This window comes from Leopardus geoffroyi, chromosome D3, assembly GCF_018350155.1.
Source record: "Leopardus geoffroyi isolate Oge1 chromosome D3, O.geoffroyi_Oge1_pat1.0, whole genome shotgun sequence".
Lineage (NCBI taxonomy): Eukaryota > Metazoa > Chordata > Mammalia > Carnivora > Felidae > Leopardus > Leopardus geoffroyi.
This window is the reverse complement of record NC_059339.1, coordinates 30,453,391-30,467,978: the sequence shown is the minus strand read 5'-3', so window position 1 is coordinate 30,467,978 and position 14,588 is coordinate 30,453,391.

Sequence of the window (14,588 nt, the reverse complement as noted above, 5' to 3'; positions counted from 1 at the left end):
TGGCTTCTCTAACACACAGAAGCTGGCAGATACTTAGACAAAATGAAAAGACAGAGGCATTTATCCCAAATGAAAGAACAGGATAAAGCCATGGCCAGAGACCTAAATGGGACAGGTGTAAATAACATGCCTAATGGAGAATTTAAAACCATGATCATAAGGATATTCACTGGACTTGAGAAAAGAATGGAAGACATCAGAGACCCTTACCACAGACATAAAAGAGTTCAAGAATCAGAGATGAAGAGTGCAGTAAAAAATGAACAGCAAGCTGGAAGAAGCAGAGGAACAAACTAATGACCTAGAAGACAAAGTAATGGAAAGCAGTGAAGCTGAAGAAGACAAAGAAGAATTATCCAATGCAAGAATAGACTTAGGGAACACGGTGACTCCGTCAAATGTAAAAACATTCATATGATAGGAGTCCCAGAAGAAGAAGACAGAGAGAAGGGGACAGATAATTGATTTGAAGACACAATAACTGAAAAATTCCTTAATGTGGAGAAGAAAACAGACATCCAGATCCAGAAGGCACAGAGAACTTCCATCAAAATCAACACCCAAGACATGTAATTAAATTTGCAAACATACTGCTAACATCTTTTTTTTTTTAGTGTTTTGTTTTTTTGGTTTTGTTTTTGGTTTTTTTCTGTGACAGATGCAGACACAAGCAGGGGAGGGGCAGAAAGAGAGAGAGAGAGAGAGAGAGAGAGACAGAGAGAGACAGAGAGAGAGTATCCCAAGCATTCTCTGTGCTGTCAGTGCAGAGCCCACTGGAGGGCTTAAACCCATGAACTGTGAGGTCACGACTTGAACTGAGATCAAGTCATGCTCAACCAACTGAGCCACGCAGGCGCCCCACTGCTACAAATCTTAAAAGCAGCAAAACAAGTCATTAACTTCCAAGGGAAAACCCACAAGGCTAGCAGGAGATTTTTCAACAGAAACTTTGCAAGGCAGAACGAAATGGCATGATATATTCAAAGTGCTGAATGAGAAAAATCTGCAGCCAAATATACTGTATCCAGTAAGGTTATCATTCATAATAGAAAGAGAGATAAAGAATTTCTCAGACAAACAAAAATGGAAGGAGTTTGTGACCACTAAATCAGCCTGTAAGAAATATTATCGGGGACTCTGAGTGGAAAGGAGAGATCAAAAGTGACAGTAAAAAGGCAGGAAATGTAAAAGCAGTAAAAATGTATATTTCTGTAAAAAAATCAGTCAAGGAATGCCCCAAAAAAGGATATACAATATAATAGCTTATCTAAACCATGGGGAGGAGAAAAAAAATGAGCTCTAACTTAAGTGACCATCAACTTAATATAGACTGCTACACGCAGAAGAGGTGATATACAAATTAATGCTTATCATATACCAAAACCCATTAATAAATATGCAAAGAATAAAGAGAAAGAAATCCAAATATAGCATTAAAGCAAATTAGAAAGACATCAAAGAGAGAAAAACAATAAAGGATTTGAGAAAACCTCCAGAAACAACCACAAAACAAGTAGTAAAATGACAATAAATACATACCTGTCAATAATTACTTTGGGTATAAATGGAATAAACACTCCAACCAAAAGACCTAGGGTGACAGGATGGATTAAAAAACAAGACCCATCTGTATGCTACCTATAAAAACCTCATTTTAGACATAAAGACACCTGCAGATTGAAAGTGAGGGGATGCTTGCACTGTTGGTGGTAATGCAAACTGGTGCAGCCGCTCTGGAAAACAGTGCGGAGGTTCCTCAAAACAATTGAAAATAGAACTACCCTATGACCCCTCAATAGCACTACTGGGGATTTATGCAAAGGATACAGGAGTGCTGATTCATAGGGGCACATGTACTCCAATGTCTATAGCAGTGCTTTCAACAATAGCCAAATTGTGGAAAGAGCCTAAATGCCCATCAACTGATGAATGGATAAAGAGATGTGATTTATATATACACAGGAATACTACCTGGCAAGGAGAAAGAGTGAAATCGTGCTATCTGTTGCAATGTGGATGGAACTGGAAGATATTATGCTACATGAAATGAGTCACAGAAAGACAGATATCATATGCTGTCACTCATATGTGGAATTTGAGAAACTTAACAGAAGACCGTGGGGGAAGGGAAGGGGAAAAATAGTTACAAACAGAGAAGGAGAGGGGCAAACCATAGGAGACTCTTGAATGCAGAGAACAAATAGAGGGTTGATGGGGGGGGGCGGTGGGTGAGAAGGGAAATTGGGTGGTGGGCATTGAGGAGGGCACTTGTTGGGATGAGCCCTGGTTGTTGTCTATAAGTGATGAACCACGGGAATCTACCCCCAAAACCAAGAGCACACTGTACACGCTGTATGTTAGCCAAGTTGACAATAAATTCTATTAAAAAAAAATGAAAACGAGGGGATGGAGAAAAATTTATCACGTTAAAAGAAAAAGTAGCGATACTTTTGTTAGACAAAAGAGTCCTTAAAACAAACACTGTGGGGCAGCTGGGTGCCTCAGCCATGTGAGCGACTGACTAGGTCTTGGCTCAGGTCATGATCTTATGGCTGGTTGCTTTGAGCACCATGTTGGGCTCCAGGCTGACAGCATGGAGGCTGCTTGAGATTTTCTCTCCCCCTTTCTATGTCCCTCCCCAACTCTGTTTCTCTCAAAATAAATAAACTTAACCAAAAACAAAGACTGTAGCAAGAGCCAAAGAATGCTACTATACCATAGTAAAGGGTACATTCCAATAGGAAGATCTAATTATTGTAAATATTTATGCACCCACCATGAGGGCACTCAAGTACATAAAACAATAACCAAAATAAAGGAACTAATTGATAATAATACATTAATAGGGTACTTTAACACCCCATTTACATCAATAGATCTTAATAAAAAAATCACCAAAAAATACATCTTAACAGAAAATCACCAAAGAAACAGTGGCTTTGAGCCATACAGAGAAAGACAGATACCATATGTGTTCACTCTTATGTGGATCCTGAGAAACTTAACAGGAACCCATGGGGGAGGGGAAGGAAAAAAAAAAGAGGTTAGAGTGGGAGAGAGCCAAAGCATAAGACACTCTTAAAAACTGAGAACAAGAGGAGAGGGAAGAAGATGGCGGTGTAGGAGAACGCTGGGCTAACAGCGCGTCCTGCTGATCACTTAGATTCCACCTACACCTGCCTAAATAACCCAGAAAACCGCCAGAGGATTAGCAGAACGGAGTCTCCGGAGCCAAGCGCAGATGAGAGGCCCACGGAAGAGGGTAGGAAGGGCGGCGAGGCGGTGCGCGCTCCACAGACTGGCAGGAGGGAGCCGGGGAGGAGGGGCGGCTCGCCGGCCAAGCAGAGCCCCCGAGTCTGGCTGGCAAAAGCGGAGGGGCCTGACGGACTGTGTTCCGATAGCAAGCGCGACTTAGTGTCTGGGAGGTCATAAGTTAACAGCTCTGCTCAGAAAGCGGGAAGGCTGGAGGACAAAGGGAGGGAGAGCTGCTGAGCCCCCGGACGACAGAGCTCAGTTTGGTGGGGAACAAAGGCTCTCGCCAGCGCCATCTCCCCCGCCCATCCCCCAGCCAAAATCCCAAAGGGAACCAGTTCCTGCCAGGGAACTTGCTCGCTCCCCGCAAACACCCAACTCTGTGCTGCTGCGGAGCCAAACCTCTGGCAGCGGATCTGACTCCCTCCCGCTGCCACAGGGCCCCTCCTGAAGTGGATCACCTAAGGAGAAGCGAGCTAAGCCTGCCCCTCCTGCCCCCGTGCACCTTGCCTACCCACCCCAGCTAATACACCAGATCCCAGCACCACAAGCCTGGCAGTGTGCAAGTAGCCCAGACGGGCCACGCCACCCCACAGTGAATCCCGCCCCTAGGAGAGGGGAAGAGAAGGCACACACCAGTCTGTCTGTGGCCCCAGCGGTGGGCTGGGGGGGAGACATCAGGTCGGACTGCGGCCCCACCCACCAATGCCAGTTATACACCACAGCACAGGGGAAGTGCCCTGCAGGTCCTCACCACTCCAGGGACTATCCAAAATGACCAAATGGAAGAATTCCCCTCAGAAGAATCTCCAGGAAATAACAACAGCTAATGAACTGATCAAAAAGGATTTAAATAATATAACAGAAAGTGAATTTAGAATAATAGTCATAAAATTAATCGCTGGGCTTGAAAACAGTATAGAGGACAGCAGAGAATCTCTTACTACAGAGATCAAGGGACTAAGGAACAGTCACCAGGAGCTGAAAAGTGCTTTAAATGAAATGCAAAACAAAATGGAAACGATGACAGCTCGGATTGAAGAGGCAGAGGAGAGAACAGGTGAACTAGAAGATAAAGTTATGGAAAAAGAGGAAGCTGAGAGAAACAGAGATAAACAAATCCAGGAGTATGAGGGGAAAATTAGAGAACTAAGTGATACACTAAAAAGAAATAATATACGCATAATTGGTATCCCAGAGGAGGAAGAGAGAGGGAAAGGTGCTGAAGGGGTACTTGAAGAAATTATAGCTGAAAACTTCCCTGAACTGGGGAAAGAAAAAGGCATTGAAATCCAAGAGGCACAGAGAACTCCCTTCAGACGGAACTTGAATCGATCTTCTGCATGACATATCATAGTGAAACTGGCAAAATACAAGGATAAAGAGAAAATTCTTAAAGCAGCAAGGGATAAACGTGCCCTCACATATAAAGGGAGACCTATAAGACTCGTGACTGATCTCTCTTTTGAAACTTGGCAGGCCAGAAAGAATTGGCACGAGATTTTCAGTGTGCTAAACAGGAAAAATATGCAGCCGAGAATCCTTTATCCAGCAAGTCTGTCATTTAGAATAGAAGGAGAGATAAAGGTCTTCCCAAACAAACAAAAACTGAAGGAATTTGTCACCACTAAACCAGCCCTACAAGAGATCCTAAGGGGGACCCTGTGAGACAAAGTACCAGAGACATCACTACAAGCATAAAACATACAGACATCACAATGACTCTAAACCCGTATCTTTCTATAATAACACTGAATGTAAATGGATTAAATGCGCCAACCAAAAGACATAGGGTATCAGAATGGATAAAAAAACAAGACCCATCTATTTGCTGTCTACAAGAGACTCATTTTAGACCTGAGGACACCTTTAGATTGAGAGTGAGGGGATGGAGAACTATTTATCATGCTACTGGAAGCCAAAAGAAAGCTGGAGTAGCCATACTTCTATCAGACAAACTAGATTTTAATTAAAGGCTGTAACAAGAGATGAAGAAGGGCATTATATAATCATTACAGGGTCTATCCATCAGGAAGAGCTAACAATTATAAATGTCTATGCGCCAAATACCGGAGCCCCCAAATATATAAAACAATTACTCACAAACATAAGCAACCTTATTGATAAGAATGTGGAAATTGCAGGGGACTTTAACACCCCACTTACAGAAATGGATAGATCATCTAGACACACGGTCAATAAAGAAACAAGGGCCCTGAATGATACATTGGATCAGATCGACTTGACAGATATATTTAGAACTCTGCATCCCAAAGCAACAGAATATACTTTCTTCTCGAGTGCACATGGAACATTCTCCAAGATAGATCATATACTGGGTCACAAAACAGCCCTTCATAAGTTTACCAGAATTGAAATTATACCATGCATACTTTCAGACCACAATGCTATGAAGCTTGAAATCAACCACAGGAAAAAGTCTGGAAAACCTCCAAAAGCATGGAGGTTAAAGAACACCCTACTAACGAATGAGTGGGTCAACCAGGCAATTAGAGAAGAAATTAAAAAATATATGGAAACAAACGAAAATGAAAATACAACAATCCAAACGCTTTGAGACGCAGCGAAGGCAGTCCTGAGAGGAAAATACATTGCGATCCAGGCCTATCTCAAGAAACAAGAAAAATCCCAAATACAAAATCTAACAGCACACCTAAAGGAAATAGAAGCAGAACAGCAAAAGCAGCCTAAACCCAGCAGAAGAAGAGAAATAATAAAGATCAGAGCAGAAATAAACAATATAGAATCTAAAAAAACTGTAGAGCAGATCAACGAAACCAAGAGTTGGTTTTTTGAAAAAATAAACAAAATTGACAAACCTCTAGCCAGGCTTCTCAAAGAGAAAAGGGAGATGACCCAAATAGATAAAATCATGAATGAAAATGGGATTATTACAACCAATTTCTCAGAGATAGAAACAATTATCAGGGAATACTATGAAAAATTATATGCCAACAAATTGGACAACCTGGAAGAAATGGACAAATTCCTAAGCACCCACTCTTCCAAAACTCAATCAGGAGGAAATAGAAAGCTTGAACAGACCCATAACCAGCGAAGAAATTGAATCGGTTATCAAAAATCTCCCAACAAATAAGAGTCTGGGACCAGATGGCTTCCCAGGTGAGTTCTACCAGACGTTTAAAGCAGAGATAATACCTATCCTTCTCAAGCTATTCCAAGAAATAAAAGGGGAAGGAAAACTTCCAGACTCATTCTATGAAGCCAGTATTACTTTGATTCCTAAACCAGACAGAGACCCAGTAAAAAAAGAGAACTCCAGGCCAATATCCCTGATGAATATGGATGCAAAAATTCTCAATAAGATACTAGCAAATCGAATTCAATAACATACAAAAAGAATTATTCACCATGACCAAGTGGGATTCATTCCTGGGATGCAGGGCTGGTTCAACATTCGCAAATCAATCAACGTGATACATCACATTAACAAAAAAAAAAAGGGAAGAACCATATGATCCTGTCAATTGATGCAGAAAAGGCATTTGACAAAATCCAGCACCCTTTCTTATTAAAAACCCTTGAGAAAGTCGGGATAGAAGGAACATACTTAAAGATCATAAAAGCCATTTATGAAAAGCCCACAGCTAACATCATCCTCAACGGGGAAAAACTGAGAGCTTTTTCCCTAAGATCAGGAACACGACAGGGATGCCCACTCTCACCGCTGTTGTTTAACATAGTGCTGGAAGTTCTAGCATCAGCAATCAGACAACAAAAGGAAATCAAAGGCATCAAAATTGGCAAAGATGAAGTCAAGCTTTCGCTTTTTGCAGATGACATGATATTATACATGGAAAATCCGATAGACTCCACCAAAAGTCTGCTAGAACTGATACATGAATTCAGCAAGGTCGCAGGATACAAAATCAATGTACAGAAATCAGTTGCATTCTTATACACTAACAATGAAGCAACAGAAAGGCAAATAAAGAAACTGATCCCATTCACAATTGCACCAAGAGGCATAAAATACCTAGGGATAAATCTAACCAAAGATGTAAAAGATCTGTATGCTGAAAACTATAGAAAACTTATGAAGGTAATTGAAGAAGATTTAAAGAAATGGAAAGACATTCCCTGCTCATGGATTGGAAGAATAAATATTGTCAAAATGTCAATACTAAATACCAAAATGTCAATACTAAATACCAAAGCTATCTACACATTCAATGCGATCCCAATCAAAATTGCACCAGCATTCTTCTCGAAACTAGAACAAGCAAACCTAAAATTCATATGCAACCACAAAAGGCCCCGAATAGCCAAAGTAATTTTGAAGAAAAAGACCAAAGCAAGAGGCATCACAATCCCAGACTTTAGCCTCTACTACAAAGCTGTCATCATCAAGACAGCATGGTATTGGCACAAAAACAGACACATAGACCAAGGGAATAGAATAGAAACCCCAGAACTAGACCCACAAACGTATGGCCAACTCATCTTTGACAAAGCAGGAAAGAACATCCAATGGAAAAAAGACAGTCTCTTTAACAAATGGTGCTGGGAGAACTGGACAGCAACATGCAGAAGGTTGAAACTAGACCACTTTCTCACACCATTCACAAAAATAAACTCAAAATGGATAAAGGACCTGAATGTGAGACAGGAAACCATCAAAACCTTAGAGGACAAAGCAGGAAAAGACCTCTCTGACCTCAGCCATAGCAGTCTCTTACTCGACACATCCCCAAAGGCAAGGGAATTAAAAGCAAAAGTGAATTACTGGGACCTTATGAAGATAAAAAGCTTCTGCACAGCAAAGGAAACAACCAACAAAACGAAAAGGCAACCAACGGAATGGGAAAAGATATTTGCAATGACATATCGGACAAAGAGCTAGTATCCAAAATCTATAAAGAGCTCACCAAACTCCACACCCGAAAAACAAATAACCCAGGGAAGAAATGGGCAGAAAACATGAATAGACATCCGGATGGCCAACAGGCACATGAAAAGATGTTCACCGTCGCTTCTTATCAGGGAAATACAAATCAAAACCACACTCAGATATCACCTCACGCCAGTCAGAGTGGCCAAAATGAACAAATCAGGAGACTATAGATGCTGGAGAGGATGTGGAGAAACGGGAACCCTCTTGCACTGTTGGTAGGAATGCAAATTGGTGCAGCCGCTCTGGAAAGCAGGGTGGAGGTTCCTCAGAAAATTAAAAATAGACCTACCCTATGACCCAGCAATAGCACTGCTAGGAATTTATCCAAGGGATACAGGAGTACTGATGCATAGTGGCACTTGTACCCCAATGTTTATAGCAGCACTCTCAACAATAGCCAAATTATGGAAAGAGCCTAAATGTCCATCAGCTGACGAATGGATAAGAAATTGTGGTTTATATACACAATGGAATACTACGTGGCAATGAGAAAAAATGAAATATGGCCTTTTGTAGCAACGTGGATGGAACTGGAGAGTGTGATGCTAAGTGAAATAAGTCATACAGAGAAAGACAGATACCATATGGTTTCACTCTTATGTGGATCCTGAGAAACTTAACAGAAACCCATGGGGGAGGGGAAGGAAAAAAAAAAAGAGGTTAGAATGGCAGAGAGGCAAAGCATAAGAGACTGTTAAAAACTGAGAACAAACTGAGGGTTGATGGGGGGTGGGAGGGAGGGGAGGGTGGGTTTTGGGCATTGAGGAGGGCACCTTTTGGGATGAGCACTGGGTGTTGTATGGAAACCAATTTGACAATAAATTTCATATATTAAAAAAAAATGATTTTTCCCTCTTCTGTTCCCCCATGTTCTTCACTTACGTTTCTCAAAATCCACATATGAGTGAAAACATGATATCTGTTTTTCTCTGACTGACTTATTTCACTTCACATACTACCCTCCAGTTCCATCCATGTTGTTGCAAATGGCACGATTTCATTCTTTCTTGCTGCCAAGTAATATCCATCGTATATATAAACCACATCTTCTTTACCCATTCATCAGTTGATGGACATTTGGGCTCTTTCCATAATATGGCAATTGTTGATAGTGCTGCTATACACGTTGGGGTATATGTGCCCCTATGAATCAGCACTCCTGTATCCCTTGGATAAATGCCTAGTAGTGCAATTCCTGGGTTGAGGGTAATTCTATTTTTAATTTTTTGAGGAACCTCCACACTGTTTTCCAGAGCAGTTGCACCAACCGTGCATTCCCACCGACAGTGCTAGAGAGTTCCCATTTCTGCACATCCTCACCAACATCTGTTGTTTCCTGAGTTGTTAATTTTATCGACTCTGACCGGTGTGAGGTGGTATCTCACTGTGGTTTTGATTTCTATTTCCCTGATGATGAGCGAAGTTGAACATCCTTTCATGTGCCTGTTGGCCATCTGGATGTCTTCTTTGGAAAAGTGTCTATTCATGTCTTCTGCCCATTTCTTCCCTGGATTATTTGTTTTCCAGGTGTTGAGTTTGGCAAATTCTTTATAGAGTATGGATACTAATCCTTTATGTCATTTGCAAATATCTTCTCCTGTTCCATTGGTGCCTTTTAATTTTGTGGATTTTTTCCTTTGCAGTGCAGAAGCTTTTTACCTTGATGAGGTCCCAATAGTCCAATTTTGCTTTTATGTCCCTTGCCTTCAGAGATGTGTTGAGTAGAAGTTGCTGTGGCCAAGGTCAAAGAGGTTGTGGCCTGTGTTCTCCTCTAGGGTTTTGATGGTTTCCTCTCTCACAATGAGGTCTTTCATCCATTTTGAGTTTATGTATGGTGTAAGAAACTGGTCCAGTTTCATTCTTCTGCATGGTGCTGTCCAGCTCTCCCAGCACCAGTTGCTAAAGAGCCTATCTTTTTTCCATTGGATACTCTTTCCTGCTTTGCCAAGGTTTAGTTGGCCATACATTTGTGGATCCATTTCTGGATTTTCTATTCTATTCCATTCGCCTTTGTGTCTCTTTTTGTGCCGATAGTATACTCTCTTGATGATTGCAGCTTTGTAGTAGAGGCTAAAGTCTGGGATTGTGATGCCTCCAGCTTTGGTTTTCCTTTTCAACACTACTTTGGCTATCTGGGATCTTTTGTGGTTCCATACAAAGTTTAGGATTGTTTGTTCTAGCTCTGAGAAGAGTGCCAGTGCAATGTTGATTGGGATTGCATTGAATGTGTAGATTGCTTTGGGTCGTATCGACATTTTCGTAATATTTCTTCTTCCAATCCATGAGCATGGAATGTTTTTCCATTTCTTTATGCCTTCTTCAATTTCTTTGCTATCCATTCTATAGTTTTCGGTATACAAATCTCTTATATCTTTTCGTTAGGTTGATTCCTAGGTATTTTATGTTTCTTGGTGTAATTGTAAATGAGCTCGGTTTCTTGATTTCTCTTTCTGTGGTTTCATTACTGGTATATAGAAGTGCAATCAATTTCTGTGTGTTGATTTTGTATCCTGTGACTTTGCTGAATTCATGTATCAGTTCGAGCAGCTTTTTGGTGGAGTCTTTCGGGTTTTCCATGTAGAGTATCATGTCATCTGCGAAAAGTGAAAGTTTAACTTCTTCTTTGCCAATTTGGATGAGTTTTATTTCATTTTGTTGTGATTGCTGAGGCTAGGACTTCCAACACTATGGTAAACAACACTGGCGACAGTGGACATCCCTTTCATGTTCCTTATCTCCGGTGGGGGGGGGTGGGGCAGGAAGTTCTCTGTTTCTCCCCATTGAGGATGATATTAGCAGCGAGCTTCTCATATATGGCTTTTATGATGTTAAGGTGTGTTCCTTCTATCCCAACTTTCTTGAAGGTTTTTATTAACAAAGGATGCTGTAGTTTGTTAAATGTTTTTTCTGCATTTGACAGGATCATATGGATGATCGTATCCATTCTTCTATTAATGTGATGTATCATTTTGATTGATTTGCGAATATTGAACCAGCCCTTTAGTCCAGGAATGAATCCCACTTGATCATGGTGAAGAATTCTTTCATATAGTGCTGAATTGGATTTGCTAGTATCTTGTTAAGAATTTTGGCATCCATGTTCATCAGGAACATTGGCCTGTCATTCTCCTTTTTAGTGGGGTCTCTATCTGTTTTGGGAATCAAGGTAATGCTAGCTTCCCAGAATGAGTCCGGAAGCTCTTCTTCCATTTCTTTGTTCAACAGCTTGAAAAGTATAGGTATTCACTCTGCTTTCAATGTCTTGTAGAATTCCCCTGGGAAGACTTCTGGCCCAGGACTCCTATTTGTTGGGAGATTTTTGATAACTGATTGAATTTCTTCACTGGTTATGGGTCTGTTCAAATTTTCTATTTCTTCCCATTTGAGTTTGGGTAGTGTGTGGTTGTCTGGGTCTTTTTCCATTTCTTCCAGGTTGTCCAGTTTGTTGGCCTATAAATTTTCGTAGTATTCTCTAATAATTGAATTTCTGTGGTGTTGATTGTGCTCTCTCCTCTTTCATTCATGATTTCATCTCTTTGGATTCTCATTTCTTTCTGAGAAAGCTGGCTAGGGGGTTATCAAGTTTATTTATTCTTTAAAAAAAAAAAGCAGCTCTTAGATTCACCGATCTGTTCTACTGTTTTGTGTTTTGCGTTTTGTTTTTTGGGTATTTTTGGATTCTATAGTGTTTATTTCTGCTGTAATCTTTATTGTTTCTTCTAATGGCTGTAGGGTTTCTTTGCTCTTCTTCTTCTAGTTTCTTTAGGTGTGAGGTTCGATTTTGTATTTTGTATTGTTCAATTTCTTGAGAAATGCCTGGATTGCAATGTGTTTTCCTTGTAGGGCTGCCTTTGCTGCATCCCAAAGGGTTTGGACTGTCATGTTTTCATTTTCATTTGCCTCCATGTATTTTTTAATTTCTCTTTTCATCGTCTGGTTGACCCATTCTTTCTCCAATAGGATGTTCTTTAGCTTCCATGCATTTAGAGGCTTTCCAAAGGTTTTCTTTTGTTTGATTTCAAGTTTCATAATGCTGTGATCTGAAAATATGCATGGTATGATCTCACTTCTTTTATATTTATGAGGGCTCTTTTGTGACCCACTTGTGTGATCTGTTTTGGAGAATGTTCCCCGTGTACTCAAGAAGAATGTGTATTCTGCTGCTGTTGGATGAAAAGTTCTGAATAGATCTGTCAAATCCATCTGGTCCAGTGTATCATTCAAAGCCTTTGTTTCTTTACTGATTTTCTGCCTAGATGATCTGTCCATTGTTGTAAGGGAGTATTAAAGTCACCTACAATTTCCATATGATTATCAATAAGATTGCTTATGTTTGTGATTAATCGATTTATATATTTGTGGGGTCTCTAGTTGGGGCCACCAACATTTACAATTGTTAGCTCTTCTTGATGGATATATCCCTTAATTATGACATAATGCCTTTCTTCATCTCTTGTTAGAGTCTGTAGTTTGAAATCTCGTGTGTCTCATCTAAGTATGGCTACTCCAGCTTTCTTTTGACTTCCAGTAGCATAATACATGGTACTCCATCCCCTAACCTTCAATCTAATGGTGTCCTCATGTCTAAAATAAGTCTCTTGTAGACAGCATATAGATGGATTTTTTTTTTAATCCATTCTGATACCCTATGTGTTTTGATAGGGGCATTTAGTCCATTCACATTCAGAGTGATTATTTAAAGATATGGATTTAGTGTCATTGTGTTGTCTGTAGGTTTCATGCTCGTGGTGATGTTTCTGGTCCTTTGTAGACTTGGCAACATTCCATTCACATAGTCTTCCTGAGGATCTCCTGCAGGGCTGGTTTAGTGGTCATGAGCCCTTTTAGTTTTTGTTGTTCTGGGAAAGCTTATCTCTCCTATTCTGAATGACAGCCTTGCTGGAGAAAGGATTCTTAGCTGCATATTTTCCTATTCAGCACATGGACTTTCTCCTACCATCCCCTCCTGGCCTGCCAAGTTTCAGTGGACAGGTCTGCTACTACCCATATGTGTCTACCCTTGTAGGTTAAGGCCCGTTTGTCCCTTGCTGCTTTCAGTATTCTCTTTCTCTTTGTAACTTGCCAGTTTCACTATGATATGCTGTGGAGAAGACCTATTCCTGTTGAATCTGAAGGGAGTTGTCTGTGCCTGCTGGATTTGGATGTCTGCTTCCTTCTCCAGATTAAGGAAGTTGTCACCTATAATTTGATCAAGTAAACCTTCTGCCCTTTTCTCTCTCTCTTATGCTGGAACTGTTACAATATGGATATTATTACATTTCATTGAATGACTTAGTTTTCTAATACTCCCCTCATGGTCTGATATTTTCTTATCACCCTTTTTCTTGGCTTCATCATTTTCCATAATTTCATCTTCTATGTCACTTATTCTCCCCTCTGTTTTCTCCATCCTTGCTATTACTGCATCTAGTTTATTTTGCATCTTATTTACAATATTACTTAATTGTTGTGACTATTTCTTAGTTCCTTGATCCCTACAGCAATAGATTCTTTGCTGTCTTCTATGCTTTTTTGTAAGCTCAGCTGTTAATCTTACAACTATTATTCTAAATTCTTGAACCGATATATTGTTTATACCTGTTTTGAGCAATTTTCTAGCTGTCATTTCTTCCTGGAGTTTCTTTTGAGGAGAATTCTTCCATTTCATCAGTGTTCAGTACTTTTATGTGTTTTCCTAGTCGTCATGTGTCCTGCACCTGAGAGCACTACTATTTTAAAAAGGGGTCATACTCTGTCCAGGGCCTGGCCCTTCAACAGATATTTTTGGAGTGTGTTTCATGGTCTCTGTTGTTGTGACTCTGCTTGCTTTATTTCCCTACTCCTATTGGTGGGTTGGCCATTCCACTAGGTGTGCTTAGATTTGTTCATAATGTAACCTTGGAAAAGAATTTAAACAGTGGTGGGGGTGGTTATGGAAGGTGTCTTATCCCATACAAATGGAGAAATGACAGGGGCAAGGGAAAAGAGAAGAAGACAAAAAATTGACCAGACAGAGAATCAGAGCAACTATACAACTTAATCCAAGGAGGGGGTGGGGGGAGAGACAGAGAGAGAGAGAGAGACAGAGAGAGAGAGAGAGAGAGAGAGAGAGAGAGAAAGGAAAATAAAGAAGAAGGAGATACAGAAGAGGTGCAGAAAGAATAGATTAGATTAAAACTCTCCATGACCTGGCAAGTTGTCCCCATGGGCCCCTGGAGATGTTTATGTCACTCTGTAGCCCGGATTCCTAGATTTCCACATCTTCTTGCCTCACTGCTGTGTTTGAGGGATGCGGTAATTTCACATCCCCCTACTTCTCTGCCATGTTGACTCACTCCCCTCTTTAATGTAGTGTTAGATTTGATTTGTGGATGGTTTCTTCAGAAATTTTACTCCCATG